This window comes from Pinus tabuliformis, chromosome 4_1 (assembly GCF_031772625.1).
Source record: "Pinus tabuliformis cultivar Carrire ecotype Pingquan chromosome 4_1, CPIR1, whole genome shotgun sequence".
NCBI lineage: Eukaryota > Viridiplantae > Streptophyta > Pinopsida > Pinales > Pinaceae > Pinus > Pinus tabuliformis.
This window is the reverse complement of record NC_142303.1, coordinates 226639865-226656939: the sequence shown is the minus strand read 5'-3', so window position 1 is coordinate 226656939 and position 17075 is coordinate 226639865. Positions and strand designations below refer to the sequence as shown.

The 17075-nt window shown below is 40.7% G+C and overlaps 1 pseudogene; it reads left to right on the top strand.

Moving 5' to 3' along the window:
- The first annotated feature begins 1325 nt into the window (after window positions 1-1325).
- On the top strand, window positions 1326-2099 carry LOC149175058 (cullin-1 pseudogene; annotated as a pseudogene).
- Window positions 2100-17075: the final 14976 nt, after the last annotated feature.

Genomic DNA, 17075 nt, shown 5'->3' with positions numbered 1-17075 from the left:
CATGCAGATACTTCTAAAAAAGGCGTGGATCATGAACTTGAAAGGTTTTGTTTAATTGCGATACATCAACTTGAGAATCAAGGAATACATACAGATGTTGGATACCTAGGAGGGAGGCATCTACCAAGAGGCCTATGATGGCATTGTATTCGGCTTGATTGTTGGTGGCTAACCTGATACATAGTCCATTGGTGAGATAGAGTGTTCCGTCAGGAGAGTATAAGCCCAGGCTGCAACAACGAGGTTTTGCGACCATCGAGAAGCACCATCAACAAATCTGTAACGATAGACTGGGGGATGATCGATCTGTGACACATGATGAGAGAGCAGTATTAGAGTGGGTCCATGATGAGGTGATCATCATAAAGATAAATCATGGTGCATACATGTACATTCTAGGGCTACTTGAGCATTCTTATGGGTGAATTTTTTTGAGGTAGAGTCCATTGACGATATTTTTTAGGCAAGTCCCATCGGGCTCTGATAAGATGTATGCCCCCTTGAGGAGGCAATATTTGACAATGTATGGACCCTTCCATAATGTCTCGAATTTCTTGGGCCCTATAGCCTCTTGGGCAACATCATTGCCGAGAACTAACTCACCTTTGGTGAATGTCCGAGGGGTGATGTTGTGATCAAATGAGGATTTGACCCTCTTTTTGTGTGCTTCATTATGCTAGAAAGATTCTCGTCAACTTTCATTGACAAGCTCCAGCTGCACCAACCTTTGATCGAAAGGTTTGGTGTCGGTGAGATGTGTTATCACTGAAAATAGTGTTGCCAAAATTTTTCAGTTTAGCTGAAGGACAAACTGTTTTTGCAGCGCATAAATCCGTTAGCAGTTTCGCAGCGCCACCTGTTTTAGTGATTTCGTAGCGAAAAACACCGACCTTGCACTGGCTGCGCTACGAAATTGGGAAATGACAGATATTTAAGGTGAATTGATGGAAACACTGTAGGAAACGAGGTTTGTCAAGCTGTTATATAACCACATACAATACCTGTCACCATGATATTGAAACAGGGCAGGGATGGCGTTATGAAAGTTATTTCAAATTCCAAGAAAAGGTTGCGCCTGAGGGGAGCTGAAGATGTAATTTTTGGACAGTATGAGGGCTATACAGAAGATACCAACAGAGGAGGAAATCATCCTATAACTCTGAGGGCCAATTACAGGTTATGGGCAGAAATGAGTTCTCTGCGGTCTGAGTTTTCACTATATATGTGAAGTTGTAATAGCAACACCTGGCCGTCTGCTTGACTGTCTTGAAAGAAAATATGCTGTCCTGAATCAATGCAACTATGTTGTTCTGGTCAAGGAAAGAATGTTTCGTTATGTGCGCTTCAATAATCTATCCGTTCAGAACTATGAAGAATATCTTAATGAGAACCCACTTGCGCATCCCGGAATAGATTTGACTGTGACAGTTTTGACAACTGGATTTTGGCCAAGTTACAAGTCATTTGATCTTAATCTACCTGCTGAGATGGTTAAATGTGTTGAGGTGTTCAAAGAGCTTTATCAAACAAAAACTAAACATCGGAAGCTTACATGGATATATTCTTTGGGAACCTGTAATATTATTGGGAAGTTTGATCCTAAGCCAATGGAACTTATTGTAACAACTCATCAGGCATCTGCACTTTTGCTGTTCAATGCGTCAGAGAGGCTAAGTTACTCTGAAATCAAGTCTCAGTTGAATTGAACCGATGAAGATATTGTCAGATCGCTGCACTCCCTTGCATACGCAAAATACAAAATCCTCAATAAAAAACCAAACACAAAAACTGTGGCGCAAACAGATTATTTTGAATTCAACGCAAAATTCACCGACAAAATGAGGAGAATAAAGATTCCTTTTCCACCGGTGGATGAGAAGAAAAATTTTATTGAGGATGTAGATAAAGCTCGGCGTTATGCTATTGATGCATCAATTGTAAGAATCATGAAGAGCCGAAAAGTTTTATCTCACCAGCAGTTAGTGACGGAGTGCGTTGAGCAACTGGAACAGATGTTCGAGCCTGATTTCAAGGCAATCAAGAAGGGCCGCAATGTGGCTTATGAAACGGACTTTCTGCATACCATCAGAGCGGGGTAGTAAGCACGTGGCATTTTAAATTAGGCTTGGGTTGGGTTTGAATGTTCCGAGGAGAACATGATATGCAAACTGGTGATCCATCAAAGTTACATCAAGAAAGCGTGTGAGAGAATCAGAATCGCGTGGGAATACTTCAGAGAGGAGATGTAAAGCTGGAAATTTGAAATGTGGACTAGAAACTGGCAAGACCAAATCTCTCAAGGCGATGAATTGTGATATATGCTGTATCGAATTTGGTTTTTGCCGTGAATGCTCTTGTATTCTCGGTGGGAAGGCTACTGATCAGAGTGTGGCAGACTACTGTACTATCAGATGTGAGGGAAAGCTGAATGAAGAATTTGTTTGTGGGCATGTTGCTCACCTAGAGTGTGCTCTACTTTGTCATATGGCAGGCGTATAGCAAAGCATTGGTTTAGATGTGGAATATTATTGTAGACGCTGTGATAAAAAGGCGAACCTGATGATGCTTGTTTCCAGCATACTTCATGCATCTGAATCCCTGGAAGTACGAGCTGATGTTGAGAAGAATTTGTGTCTGGCTTTACGTATCATACAGGGTACAAGGCAGATTGTGGGGAGAAGCCTGCAGAATAATATAGAGTTATCTCTAAAGAAGCTTCGCATTGGAATGAATCTGGCAGATATTGCAGAGTCACGTCAAAATTCAATAACAGTTGATGAAGACAATACTATTCAAAAGGTTAACTATCAGGTGGAGCCTCTAAATATTGACCCTGTATCTCTTGCAAACCCTAGAGATCAAGACAACAAAACAAGTGAATCTCCATTTGGCGATTCATTTGCAACTCGTACCCAACCCTATGATCTCTTCCAAGCAGCAAATACTCTACCTGATGTGACTTCTCAGAAAGGAAGTTCATTTGTTCATGATATATTACAGAGAAGATCGAGGTTGCTTCCAGAAGAAACAAATGGATCCTCGGGTCTACTTAATTCACCGGTTCATATCACGGCTCTGAAATTTGAGAATAAAATTAACCAAGCTCTTCATGGCCTAAAAAACAAAATCTCAAGAAGCAGAATATAAGTTTGCCCAAGAAAAACTATATTCCTAGAAAGATTTTCTATTGTTCCTCTTTCAGGAGCTAGACATAGCAAACAATGAATTTACAAATGTTTCATCCTCATCCTCTTTGGAAAACTTTGATGATTTGCTTGTAGGTGTTTCAGATCGAGTTGGAAGACTGAGGAAAGAGAGCTGGGACTAAATGCTAAACTAGTAAACTATGTTCCAGCCAAAGTATCTCCAGAAAACAGAGGAATCCGGGCATGCTGTTTGAGTTTTTTAGGAAAAGCTATTGACATTGAAGCCTGGCAGCTAAACAGGATTACTTGCAAATTGTTGTTCATTTGTTGGAATGAGGAGTAGTCAGAAAGTGGAGGACCAGTTATCTATGGTGGAACAGTAACTTTCTGAGATAATGCAGGATGCAGTGATTCCATTCCTGAGTGCGTTGGTAAAGCCAGAGCTTCTAAGGCACCAAAACAAAGATATCAGGCTCATTGTTGTTACTTGCATTAGTGAGAATCACACTGGAAATGTACCTGCTTCAACGCAAACAATGATAAGTTTGGTTTGAATGAGAGGTAGACTGTGTTTTTTAAAAATCACACAGCAGTTTCGTAGCGCGCTACGAAACTGCTGTAGATGGTGATTTTAAACGCACAACAGCTATTGTGATACTGTGAGCGGGAGTTGAGGAAGAGAAACACCTGTATATCAATACCACTTACAGCACATCAGAAACATGGCAGCATTCCATACTTGGGGTTATTAAAAGAGCTGGGACATGTTGCTGAATTTTCGAAGGATGGTAGGAGACATGGACCTTAAAAATAGGTGTTTTGATTCTGATGATAAATGATCCATCAGCGCTAACAGGTATCCAAAGTCAGCGTTCCTTGCATCTTTAGCTCAGCCATCTCAGCCTAACTGAAGGAGGATAGCTGTCAAGGATCCAAGAAGAATCAAGCATACGAGGGGAATGGAATTAGTGTTTTAGTTTGATTAGGATTTTGTGTAATTACAGCTCAGCATGTTTGTAATTAATGAATTAGTTAAATAGCATGTAGGAGTAGTTAATAGGGCCTTCGAGCCCATTCTAGAGGGAGAGGAATAGATTCCTATAAAGGGATCAGATTAGGATGTAATAGGGGTTGGGAAATTTATAAAAAAACAGAGTTTTCATATTGGCTTTTGTAAAAAAGGACTTTGACAGTAATACAAGCAGTACTTTTTCTTCCCAAGATTCATCATGTGTTAAAATGCTCAGAGTATATGTAGTTTGGTCTTTATTCTTCTTGTTTTACAGCTCACTAAATATGCAATCACTCTGAATTCACCTAGTGCTCAGACTTCCTGTGTATGTTTATGAGTTGAGTTCTTCTTGAGAAATGTTCTGAGGATTTAGACATAGTATGCCTTGGCTTCCATGAATGAGTAATTGATTATTTACTGCAGAAGTGTTTGACTCCATGAGCCCAATGGAAGAGGTCTTATTTTGTTGTTCCAACCAGCTTATTTTCAACATACTGTTTTAAGAGTTAGCCATCTTTTCTTGCCCTTAATTTATATCAAGAAGAAACATTTGTGAGAGAGCCCTCTCTGACTAAGGAGGCTAAGCCTTAGTCTAAAGCCTGGTTTGAAATAGTTTCATGAAATCTTGCTAGGTAGCAGCCCTTAGTACTGATTTTGTGATAACAAGATGTTTGATGGCTGAGTACAGGGCCAAGATCTCACACTCAATGGGGAGTACAAATTCAACCCCATATACTAATTGAAAGGGTGTGAACCCTGTAGATGCTTTGACTGCTATGCGGTGCGCCCACCGGGCTGAAAACACCATGTGGTGCCAATTGGTTTTGTGATTTTTCACCATACGTTGCAACATTGTTTTGAGAAATTTGTTGACAACTTCTACCTAACTGTTGCATTGAGGGTAGTATGGGGACGCAAACTTGTGAGAGAAACCAAGGTGTTGGGATAGCTCCTGAAATATTTCGTTCTCTAAATGTTTACCATGTTCAGAAACCAACTCCATGGGAACACCAAACTATGTTATGAAATGGTTAAAGAAAAACTGTGCAACAATTTCCGCAGTGTTATTATATGTGGGCATTGCTTCTGCCCATTTGGTGAAATAGTCAACAGTGACCACAATGCACTTATGGTTGTCGAATGATGTGGGGTTACACGTCATGAAGTCTATGCCCCATTTGCAGAAGGGGCCGACAACGATGACCAAATGTAGGGAAGCAGGTGGGTCTTGCACCTTAGGAGTGTATTGTTGGCACCACTCACATATTTTGACTGCCTGTATGCAATCATGGAAAAGGGTGGGACATAAATAATTGGTACGGAGGATTTTAAAAGTGGTGTCCATCCCTGAGAGGTGGCTACCACAAGCCCCATTGTGGCAGTCATTTAAGACCTACTCGACTTGTTCGTGAGAGAGGCACCGACGAAAGATAGTTTCAATGCCATGTTAATAGAGGACATCTACTAGAAGAAGGTAATGGGGGGCCTGCTAGCATATGCACCTCTGATCGTCACGAGTAAGCTGAGGTTTGAGCTTTTAAGTTCATAAAAAGAGGAGGATATCACTGTACCAAGGATTGTCTGTTGATACTAAAAATAGATGTTCATTGGGAATAACATCATTAATGGGAGATCCCTGGGTCTCTATTGGGAGATCAGTGATGAAATCAGTGAGGATGAACTTCTTTTTGCTTTTAGGGGAATTAAACTGTAAATCGATTTCTCAGAGTATAACAATCCATCAAGCATATTTGTCGTTCATCATATGGCAAGTGGTAAAATATCGCATGGCGTTGATAGTTGCTATTACAGTAGTGGTTTGAAGGATGATATAATGCTGAAGCCTCTATACTGAATGTACTAGGGCTAAGATATTTGTTTATTCTAGTTCATAATTCAAGGAAGGCCCAGATAGGTTCTTCATGACGTAATAAATTAGGTGCTCCTTGTTATTTGGTCCATCCTGGACTAATACCCCAGCGATGGCTACATATGATGCTGATAGATATAGGGTATAGTGCTTATTGTTGTTGGGCGGGCTAACCAAAGGAGCTTGAGATATTGCATCTTTTAAATCTTCAAATGATTTTTGAGCCCGATTATCCTAGTGGAAGGGAATATCCTAACGAAGGAGGCACAAAAAGCCTTGCGTGCAAGTAGCATAATTGGGGACAAAGCGTAGTAAGAAATTTGGCTTACCCTGTAGACTTTGTAACTGTTTCAACATTCTTGGAGGTGGCACTTCCTTAATGGCCTGGAATTTAAGAGGGTAAACTCTAATACCTTACTCGGAAACTATAAATCCCAGTTGTCTGCTGGAATTGACACAAAACACACACTTAAGAGGGTTTAAGTGTAGGTCATATTGTCGACATCTCTGAAAAACCACGCAGATATCCTCCAATGGTTAGCACACTTCTTGGATCGCACTGTAAGGTCATCCAAATAGGCGAGGATAATATGAGCCAAATCATGGAAGATGTAATTCATGGCCCACTAGAAGGTGGCACTAGCATTTTTAAGACCGGAAGGCATAATTTGGTATGCGAATGTACCCCAAGGGGTTGTGAATACGACTTTGTACTAATCTGTATGGCGAATTTGGATCTAGTTATAACTAGAGAACTCGTCCATGAAGGATATGACCTCATGCTTGGTGCAAGCGTTGATGACTTGGTTGATAAATGGTGTAGGGTAATTGTCTTTGGGACAAGCTTTGTTCAGATCTCAGGAATCAATATAAGCGCAAATGGTGCCTTGTTTTTTCATGACAGGTACAAGGTTAGAAACCCAAGATTTGAAAGTGATAGGATAGATGAATCCAACTTTATGGAGTTTATCAATTTCCTGTTTGATTGTTTTTGCCTTAGAGGGATGTAATTGACGTTGTTTCTGCCTAACGGGATGGGCGTCAGGCCACATGTCAATATGGTATTCCAAAATGGTGGGACTAATGCTTGAGATCTCATAGTAATGCCATGCAAAAAAATCCATGTACTCTTGGAACAAGGATGTGTATGTGGTTACTTCCTATAGAGAGCATGCTGCCCCAAGGGAGATCTCTTCGAATTTGCCAGGTTTGTTCGAAATATTTACCTTGATGGTAGGTGAAATATTTTGACATGGCCCCTTCCTCAAATGTGTCAGGTGTTGGGATGGTATTTTTGAACCAATCTACCTTTCCTAGTGGTAGGAAATATTTTGACTCTATGGCGTAGATATCTTGGGTTGGTACGTTAGTAGGCACAAATGATTTTTCAGGTAGAAAAATGAATGATGGTGCATGATGTCCCATGGACATTCAAGTTCTGTCATGGCCTCTAGAATATCTTCATCTGAGTGAAAAATATTATCTAACATTCTATTGGGTTGTACGATGCGTTGAGGTTGGGGTTTAGACCTAATTGTGTTGGTCGATAAGCAAGAATAAGATTCAGTGGTTGATGCCTAGTGAGCACCAGTATTGCAGCAATAATGCTGCAACTCCTAGGTTGCCTACTTTACTCTTATCAACCCGGTAGTTCGTAACAAACTTGGAAGCGTCGGTGCTGTATACACAAGTACTAGTTCTTACTGCAGTTTGTCACTTGGTCAGCCGGCGCAAGATCACTAGGAGCTCAAGCCAACTTTTATGGATTCCAGAAGAAACTCTACATGTGATGAAAGGAGAGAAAGATTACTCTACAGATGCTACTCTAACTGCAGAAAGGAGAAAGATTGAAATGTAAGGCAAACCTAGTAAACCCTAATTAACCAACTAATCATACTTTTGTAGAAAGCACTATGAAAACCATGAAAGGAATGCCATTAACTACTCAAGGAAGTAAAAAACATCTAACTAAGCTATTTCTGGAAGTAAATAAGCAAAAAACATCTTTTTGATTTTATGTATTTCTATGTGAATTTGACATGCACGTAATTTATTATGTGTGAATGTGGCAGCGAATAGGTGGCGTTGGAGGGTGGCTTTGGGACTTGAGAGGATGTAGAATGGTGTAATGGGTCCTAGGAGGTCTCAGGTGGCCTTCTAGAGGCTTTTCTCACACTCGGCCTTCAAAAGAAAGCCTACAGGAAAATCTACAGGAGGACACAGGGAATCTACAGGAGGAAAACAGGGCGACAACAAGAGGCCTACAGGAGGAGGCCGAGAGCAGTTTTCACTGTTTTGAGGGTGTAAGAGTGGGTGGAAAAGGTGGATGAAGGTTGGAATGAGGTGTTAGGGTACCTAGGGTCTACCAAGAATCACCAAGAGAGAGGAAGATGATTGGGTTTGCTCAAGGAGAGAGGAAGAAGTTCTATGGAAAATGCAGGAAACTAAGGCAGAATTGAGGTGAGGTTTGGGCGACCTATAGGGCATGGATCAGATGGAGGATGTGATGGCTGATAATATAGCCTACTGCAAGAAGAGATCTGTTGCAAAGGAACTGACAGTCAACCAATAAGATCAAACAAGCAATGAAATGAGTGCATCTAGAAAAACAGAGTTTTGCATCAAACTAGTCTAAACTATGATCTATGAAAGGAAATGTTGAGAAATGCTGCAAGAAAGGAAAGAATGAAAGAAGACTATTGAAAATAAAGAAGTGAGCATGATGAAGAAGATTTGAAGCAAAGCAGAACTGGACTATTCACCTACTAAAAAGTTGCAAACACTAGAAGTCCTATGAATGAGGAAAATCTGTGTTTTTGGGGCAGCAAGAGGGTCTTTGCCTCAAATCATGGTCCCAAAGGGAGGAAGAGAGGCAAAGGCACTACTTCTAGCCTTTTTAATATTCTCTTTATCACTGCTTAACCTGCTACAGAAAGCACAAATGGAAGCAAACTATTGAATCATCAAAAGCAACCTATAATTAACCATAAAAGAAATACATCTAACAACAACCTAATCTACAAACTGAAACAAAACATACAAATACAATTAAATAGGAGCTTAGCTGCTTGGATTGGGCCCTAACCCAAAAGCTTAAGCTCTCTAAGGTAACTCAGTGCTAGCTCAAAAAGGGTTCCATCTCTATTATCAAAACAATAACAAGATTACATGAAACTGTCACAAAATAATAAGCTCGAAGTTGGAGCAGAGTTTACATAAGCAAAAATCCAACAAAAATCTAACCCTAGTGAGGCCCTATGCCTCTCTACTTATACAAATGAAGCTACCAACAACTTCCTTAAAATCAGGAAGACTTGGCTCCCAAAACTCGAGATAATCATCAGTCATCCTCCACTTGCTCGGTTGCCTTCTAGTGCATGATTCGGCTGCTTGTACTGTGAGCTGAATGAAGGGGAATTCGAAGTGAGGAGTAATAAATGAGGGGGTTTCCCTCCTATAAGTTGTCTCCTTTGTCAACTTCGAGTTATTGTTGCCATAAGCATAAATATAATCAGAAAATCATACAATAAGCTAAGAGAATGGTTGATTTGGCTAGGTTAGGAGGTAAAATTAGCCCATATAATTACCCATTTATGAGGCTCATCATCACCCCCCTACTGAAGGTGTTGTTCATCCTTTGAGCAAATTAGTCCATCTCCTCATCCTTGATGGCCCTAGTGGCCTCCCTAGCATCCCAGGCTTCTGATGTGGTCTTCTCTTCTTTGTCATAGAATCCTGCCTTCCTTTCTATCTCTTCCCACTACTCCTCCTCTTCTTCTTCTCTTCTACCTTCCAACATGCCTAATAATAGTGGGGGACTTAGTTTGAGGCCAATCCAGTTGACCTTCAGCCTCTGCATGGAGTGCTTGTACATTGGCACCCTTCTTAATGCCTCCTTCAGCCTCATGGGGGAATGATATTCCCTGATCTGCAGACTGTGTGGTAAGGTGTTCCATCTCCTCATGCATGCATGCACACAGTCATCCCCAAGTAGCCTTTGCATATCCTCAAAGTGTGCAATGGCTTGTGCCTGATCATTTAGATATCTAGGGGCAATCTGAGGATTATTGGCAAGTAGGTTGTGTGTGTTGATGAGTGCCATGGGATCTGATGGCTCAGCTCTTATCATTAATGGCTCATTCTACTCTTTTATCATCAATCTTTTTATTTCTGCTGCCCTCAACTCTTCATGGTTCATCCATGAGGCCATGGCCATTAGTTGTAGGTCCCCTAACCTGGCATTTGTTGTGTGTGGAGCATGATTGTTCAGAGGTCTTTGTTTCAGCCGGATGTAAACCCCAGGAAGTTTGTACACCCCTCCACGTGGGGGGGACTTGTCCCCCCCGGCTGGGGGGTCTGGGGGCCAGCGGGGGCTCGGGGGCAGCGCCCCCGAAGCTAAAAACAGATGTAAAATTGCCTTGTAAAAGTATAGTAATTTCTAGTCAATCTGGGCCATTCATTAGGCAGATGATCTGACGGTAGAACTTATGTTTAGTTTAGGGTTTTTTTCTCTAGAAGGCAACCAATCTCTTTGTATGAGGGCATTGTATTTGAGGCTATGTAATAGATGTGTATTCTCCGAGCGAGAAGCAGAGAGGTGAGACTGTGAGAGAAAACATAGGATATTACAGTGGATCTGCTATAGGTTGTGTCTCTTCATTTTGCTGGATAATAGAAAGGAAGGACTAGCTGTTCGAGGTGGACGTAGCCCAAACTGGGTGAACCACGTATATCTGTGCCTCTCTTGTTTTATGCGTTTATATTTCTGCAATATTTTATGTGTTCCATTGCTTCGTAATATATAATTTTCTAACAACTGGTATCAGAGCCGAAGGTCTATTTGGCTAATAAAATCGCAGGAAAGAAGGGTTCCTCGTTTGAGTGGGAGCAATGGCGGAAGATGGTAAGTTTAGGGTCGAGAAATTTAATGGCCACAAATTCTCGCTGTGGAAGATGCAGATGGAATATTATCTGTATCAGAAAGATCTGTACCTACCATTGGGCGGAAAAACAAAGATGCCGATGGGAATGACAGATGAAGAATGGAACCTTCTCGATAGAAAGGCACTTGGAACAGTACGGTTGTGCCTCGCAGCGTCGGTCACCTTCAACATTTCGAAGGAAACAATGACAAAGGGTTTGATTAAGGCGTTGGAGAAACTATATGAAAAACCCTCGACCTCAAACAAGGTATTTCTTATGAAACAGTTATTTAATATGAAGATGTCGGAAGGTGGATCTGTTGTAGACCATTTAAATGATTTTAATACTATTACAAGTCAGTTATGTTCTGTAGGGGTAAACTTTGATGATGAAGTTAGAGCTCTGTTATTCTTGTGCTCACCGCCAGAAAGTTGGAATGGTTTAGTAATGGCCATTAGTAACTCTGTTTCTGGATCTAGTACTTTAAAGTTTGATGATGTTGGCGGTGCTATCCTTAGCGAGGAAATGTGACGGAAAAGCTCTGGTGAGACATCGGGTAATGCTTTGAGTGCAGAGTCCAGGGGAAGAAAAATGGAAAGAGGAAAGAGCTCAGGATATCACAGTAAATCAAGGAAAGGCATATGCAAGTCCAGATCGGGGATAGTGTGCTCGAAATGCGGAAAGAAAGGACACCTAAAGAAAGACTGTAGATCTCGGAAGGGAAAAGAAGGAGATGCACAACAAGAAAACAATCATGAAGCAAATGTGACAGGTGAGGTGTTACAAGATGCTTTGATTCTTTCTTTCGAAAATATTACTGATTCATGGGTGGTAGATTCAGGAGCCTCATTCCATGCCACACCTGATAAGAAATACTTTCATGACTATGTTCAAGGAGATTTTGGACAAGTTCGTTTGGGTGATGATAAACCCTGTAAAATTGTTGGAATGGGTAAGGTTCTTGTAAAACAGCAGAATGGAAACCAATGGCTACTAAAGGAGGTAAGGCATGTTCCAGATCTAAAGAAAAATCTGATTTCAACAGGGTAGTTAGGCGGTGAAGGTTGTGTGACAACTTTCACAGATAAATCTTGGAAGGTCACCAAAGGAGCCCCGGTAATAGAAAAAGGCGGAAAGGTTGGTACATTGTATTTATGCAATGGTATTTCTAACTCCGTTAATGCTTTAACTTCCAAAGGAGCAGATGTAGCATTATGGCATCACAGGCTCGGACACATGAGTGAAAAGGGGATGAAGATTCTTCACTCAAGGAATTTGTTTCCAGGTTTGAAGAATGTTGATTTGGACTTCTGTGAGAATTGCATTTATGGAAAACAGAAGAGAGTCAGATTTCTTAGAGTTGGGAAAGAAAAGAAGAGCGAAAAGTTAGAGCTTGTGCATACAGATGTATGGGGACCTACTCAGGTATCATCTCTCGGTGGCTCTCATTATTATGTTAATTTTATTGATGACACAACTAGAAAAACTTGGATTTATTGTATTAAGAAGAAATCTGATGTATTTGATACTTTCAAGAGATGGAAAGCTTTGGTTGAGCTTGAGACAGGAAAGAAATTGAAGTATCTTAGATAAGACAATGGAGGTGAATATTGCAGCAAAGAGTTTGATAGGTACTGTTCAGAGCATGGAATTCGCAAAGAAAAGACAGTTCCAAGAACACCACAAGAAAATGGTGTGTCAGAAAGGATGAACAGAACAATCATGGAGCGTGCAAGGTGCATGAGATTGCATGTAGGATTTCCTTTATAGTTTTGGGCAGATGCTGTAGATACTGCTGTTTATCTAATAAACAGAGGGCCTTCAAGTTCCTTGGATGGTGGTGTTCCAGAGGAAGCATGGATAGGTAAAAAGGTAAACTACTCCTTTTTAAAGCCTTTTGGTTGTGAGGCCTTTGTCCATATTGATAAAGAAAATAGAACAAAGCTTGAGGCAAAGTCAAAGAAATGTACCTTTATTGGATATGGTGTTAATGATTTTGGTTATCTCTTATATGATTACGAAAATCACAAAATCATTAGGAGCAGAGATGTAATATTTAATGAAAAGGTCTTGTATAAGAATCAGTTGCAGGAAAAGAAACAGGAAAAAGAAAACAAGGAATACACAGTCCTTGATGAAATCATTGAAAAAGTAAAGGTGCCTGAAAATAATAATAATCAACAACCACAACAACAACAACCACCACAACAACAACAGGCACCTCAAACACCTGAAAGTGGTGTTAGAAGATCCACCAGGATAAGTAGACCCCCTGAACAATACTCTCCTTCATTATATTATTTATTGTTGACTGATTCTGGTGAACCCGAATGTTATGAAGAAGCAATGCAGGTTGAAAGCAGGAAGAAGTGGGAGCTAGCCATGGAAGAAGAGATGGACTCCTTAATGCATAACCAGACTTGGGACTTAGTCATGTTGCCTGCAGGTAAAACTACATTGCAGAATAAATGGGTTTACAGGCTGAAGGAAGAAGATGGAGGAAAACAAAGGTACAAAGCTAGACTTGTGGTGAAGGGGTTTGCACAAAAGAAAGGTATTGATTTTGATGAAATATTTTCTCCTGTTGTTAAAATGACTTCAATGAGAACTATTCTAAGTCTAGTATCAGCTGAATATTTGCATCTTGAGTAATTAGATGTAAAGACAACCTTTCTCCATGGGGATTTGGAGGAAGAGATATATATGCAGCAGCCACAAGGATATGAAGTGAAAGGGAAAGAGAAACTAGTGTGCAAGTTCAAGAAGAGCTTGTATGGCTTAAAACAAGCTCTAAGGCAGTGGTATCTAAAATTTGACAAGTTTATGTCTGAACAAGGTTATACTAGATGTCACTTTGATCATTGTGTTTATATAAAAAAGCAAAATGATGGCAGCTATATTATATTGTTATTGTATGTAGATGACATGCTTTTTGCAGGGTATAACATGCAGGAAATAAATGTGCTCAAAAGAAAATTGGCAAATTCATTTGCAATGAAGGATTTGGGAGCCGCAAAACAAATCCTTGGTATGAGAATAACTAGAGATCGTAAATTAACATTGTCTCAGAATGAGTACATACAAAAGGTGTTAAAAAGATTTAATATGCACAATGCAAAACCAGTTAGTACACCTTTTGCTAGCCATTTCAAACTTAGTAAGGAAATGTGCCCAAAGACCCAAGAAGACATGGATTATATGTCTAAAGTTCCATATGCATCAACAGTTAGAAGCTTAATGTATGCAATGGTCTGCATAAGGCCTGATATTGCACATGCAGTGGGAGTTGTAAGCAGGTACATGAACAATCTAGGAAAGGAACATTGGATGGCAGTGAAATGGATTCTCAAATATTTGAAAGGTACCACAAATCAAGCATTATGCTTTGGTGGTTCAAACATTTCTCTATAGGGATATGTTGATGCAGATATGGCAGGTGACAGAGATAACAGAAGGAGCACTACAGGATATGTATTTACTGTAGGTGGAACAACTGTCAGTTGGGTTTCAAAAATCCAAAGTGTTGTTGCACTTTCAACAATAGAAGCAGAGTATGTTGCTGCTACAGAGGCTAGTAAAGAAATGATTTGGTTACAAAGGTTTATGGGTGAATTGGGTAAGGAGCATGATATGGGCACGTTATACAGTGATAGCCAAAGTTCCATTCATCTTGCAAAGAACTCAGCATTTCATTCCAGGACTAAACACATACAGCTCAAGTACCATTTCATATGATTAGTGTTGGAAGATGGAGAGTTGATGCTGGAAAAGATACGCACTAGCCAGAATCGCGCGAATATGCTAACGAAAGTTGTAGCCAGGGAGAAACTGAGGATCTGCTTAGTTTCAATTGGTCTTCAAGGATGACGATGAAGATGAGAAACAACCAGGTCCAAAGAGGAGTCATTGTCCAACAAATGAAGCAACGATGGAGTTGCTACAATCATTCTCCAAGTGGGAGATTGTTCAGAGGTCTTTGTTTCAGCCAGATGTATACCCCAGGAAGTTTGTACACCCCTCCACGCGGGGGGGACTCGTCCCCCCCGGCTGGGGGTCCGGGGGCTCGGGGGAAACGCCCTCGAAGCTAAAAACAGATGTAAAATTGCCTTGTAAAAGTATAGTAATTTCTAGTCAATCTGGGCCGTTCATTAGGCGGATAATCTGACGGTAGAACTTATGTTTAGTTTAGGGTTTTTTTCCCTTGAAGGCAACCCCTCTCTTTGTATGAGGGCATTGTATTTGAGGCTGTGTAATAGATGTGTATTCTCCGAGCAAGAAGCAGAGAGGTGAGACTGTGAGAGAAAATAGAGGATATTACAACGGATCTGCTGTAGGTTGTGTCTCTTCATTTTGATGGATAATAGAAAGGAAGGACTGGCTGTTCGAGGTGGATGTAGCCCAAACTAGGTGAACCACGTGTATCTATGTCTCTCTTGTTTTATGCGTTTTCTGTGCTTATATTTCTGCAATATTTTATGTGTTCCATTGCTTCGTAATATATAATTTCCTAACAGCATTAGGTCCCACACATTCATGTCTGTGAGGGCCATGTTATGTAGGTATAATTTTGCCATATTTGCCTTATCCTTTGATGTGCTTTGGTCACACAGATCCATAAACTGCCTGTAATCTTGGAAAGGCATTGTGCCTCTTTGTGCCAAGTCTTTGTCTGGAATTGTAACCATTGGTACTTGAGATATAGGCCATAGGATTTTGCTGGTGTTCTACATTGCAATGCCTCCATTATTAAGCTGGCCATGCATGCCAGCTGAGTCTCTTTCTCTTGCAGCTGCCTCCTTAACAATTCATTTTTAGTTTCAAGGTGGCTTCTTGTAATTGCTTCCCTGTTTCTGAGAGCACTCAACTCTCTGCCCATTTATCTGAGTTTGTTTTCCATATGGCCAATATCCTCAACTCCTTTGGATTTGCCTATTTGCATCCACCTATGTGTTCTTATTCTTTCTTTCTCTAATTCAAAGAATAATGGAATTGCAAATTTTTGTAGGATTATCCTTCCTCCCTCGAGTAGATTGTAATAGGAGGCAAGACTAGGCTGGGGATCAGGTTCTTGTAGCTCTATTGCTTCCTCCTTTACCTGTGGTTGTCCTTCCATCCTTTTCTCAAGCTTTTGGGTCTCTTGTAGTTTTGAAAATGTCTCCTATAGAATTCTCTGAGCCTCCTGTAGGACTGTTTTTGGGTCTTGTAGTTATATATTTTATTTTCATGTGGAAGATCTAGGAGTCCCCCTTTCATATGTGATAGGTGCCTTGGAAGGGGATTCTTTCCCTTTGGCAGAGGGTGAATCTTCAATTGTAATTGGCATTTTTGAAGAGGGCTGAGGTTTGCCTATTTTGATTCTTGTGCTCTTCCTAGCCCTGAAATACATGGAGACTTGCCTTTTCCTCTTTTGCTTTGGCTTGATTGGTGTACTGAGGGTAGTGAGGGTAGCTGCTGCCTCCCTTTCCAGAGTCTCAGGGGACCCTTCTCCTTGTTCTGCCTTTTCTACCTCTTTTTCTCCTCCTTTTGTCTCTTTTTGCTCTATTTCTTCCTGCTCTGTTTCTTCAGCTTTCTCCTCCTCTATTTCAGTTCCTTCCTCTTTCCTTCCTTGTTCTGCTAAGTCACCAGTGGCTTCACATTATCACCCTTGCTGCTCTTCCTCTTCACTGCCAATAGGACTGACATCATAGGTTAGGGCCTTTACGTGATCCTCAGCTGTCATGTTTCAGAAGACTTCCCATGCTATAGGGAGTGTAAATGTATGGAGGGCTTCATCCACTAGGATTTTAATTAACCCATGGTGAGCTAGCTACTCTGAATTCCCTGCTTGAACCTTAGTGCTGGAGTCAATGAGGGACTGCGGGAGGAAGTAAGGGATATTGAGCTTCTGAGGTGCTGGAGTGTCCATGCCATACCTTAATTCATGGAGGATTCTAAAGTGATAACCATAGAAAATGCTGTACCTCCTCTCAAAAGAAATGTATTTGATTATTTGGTAGCTAACTTCATCCCAAGGATATGGTATGCTAGCCCTTCTTGTTATAGACAATTTTGTGCCTTACAGCAATAAGCATGAATTGTCAATAATCCAAGGGATCCAAAGTTCCCTAAACATGATGTTCCTACC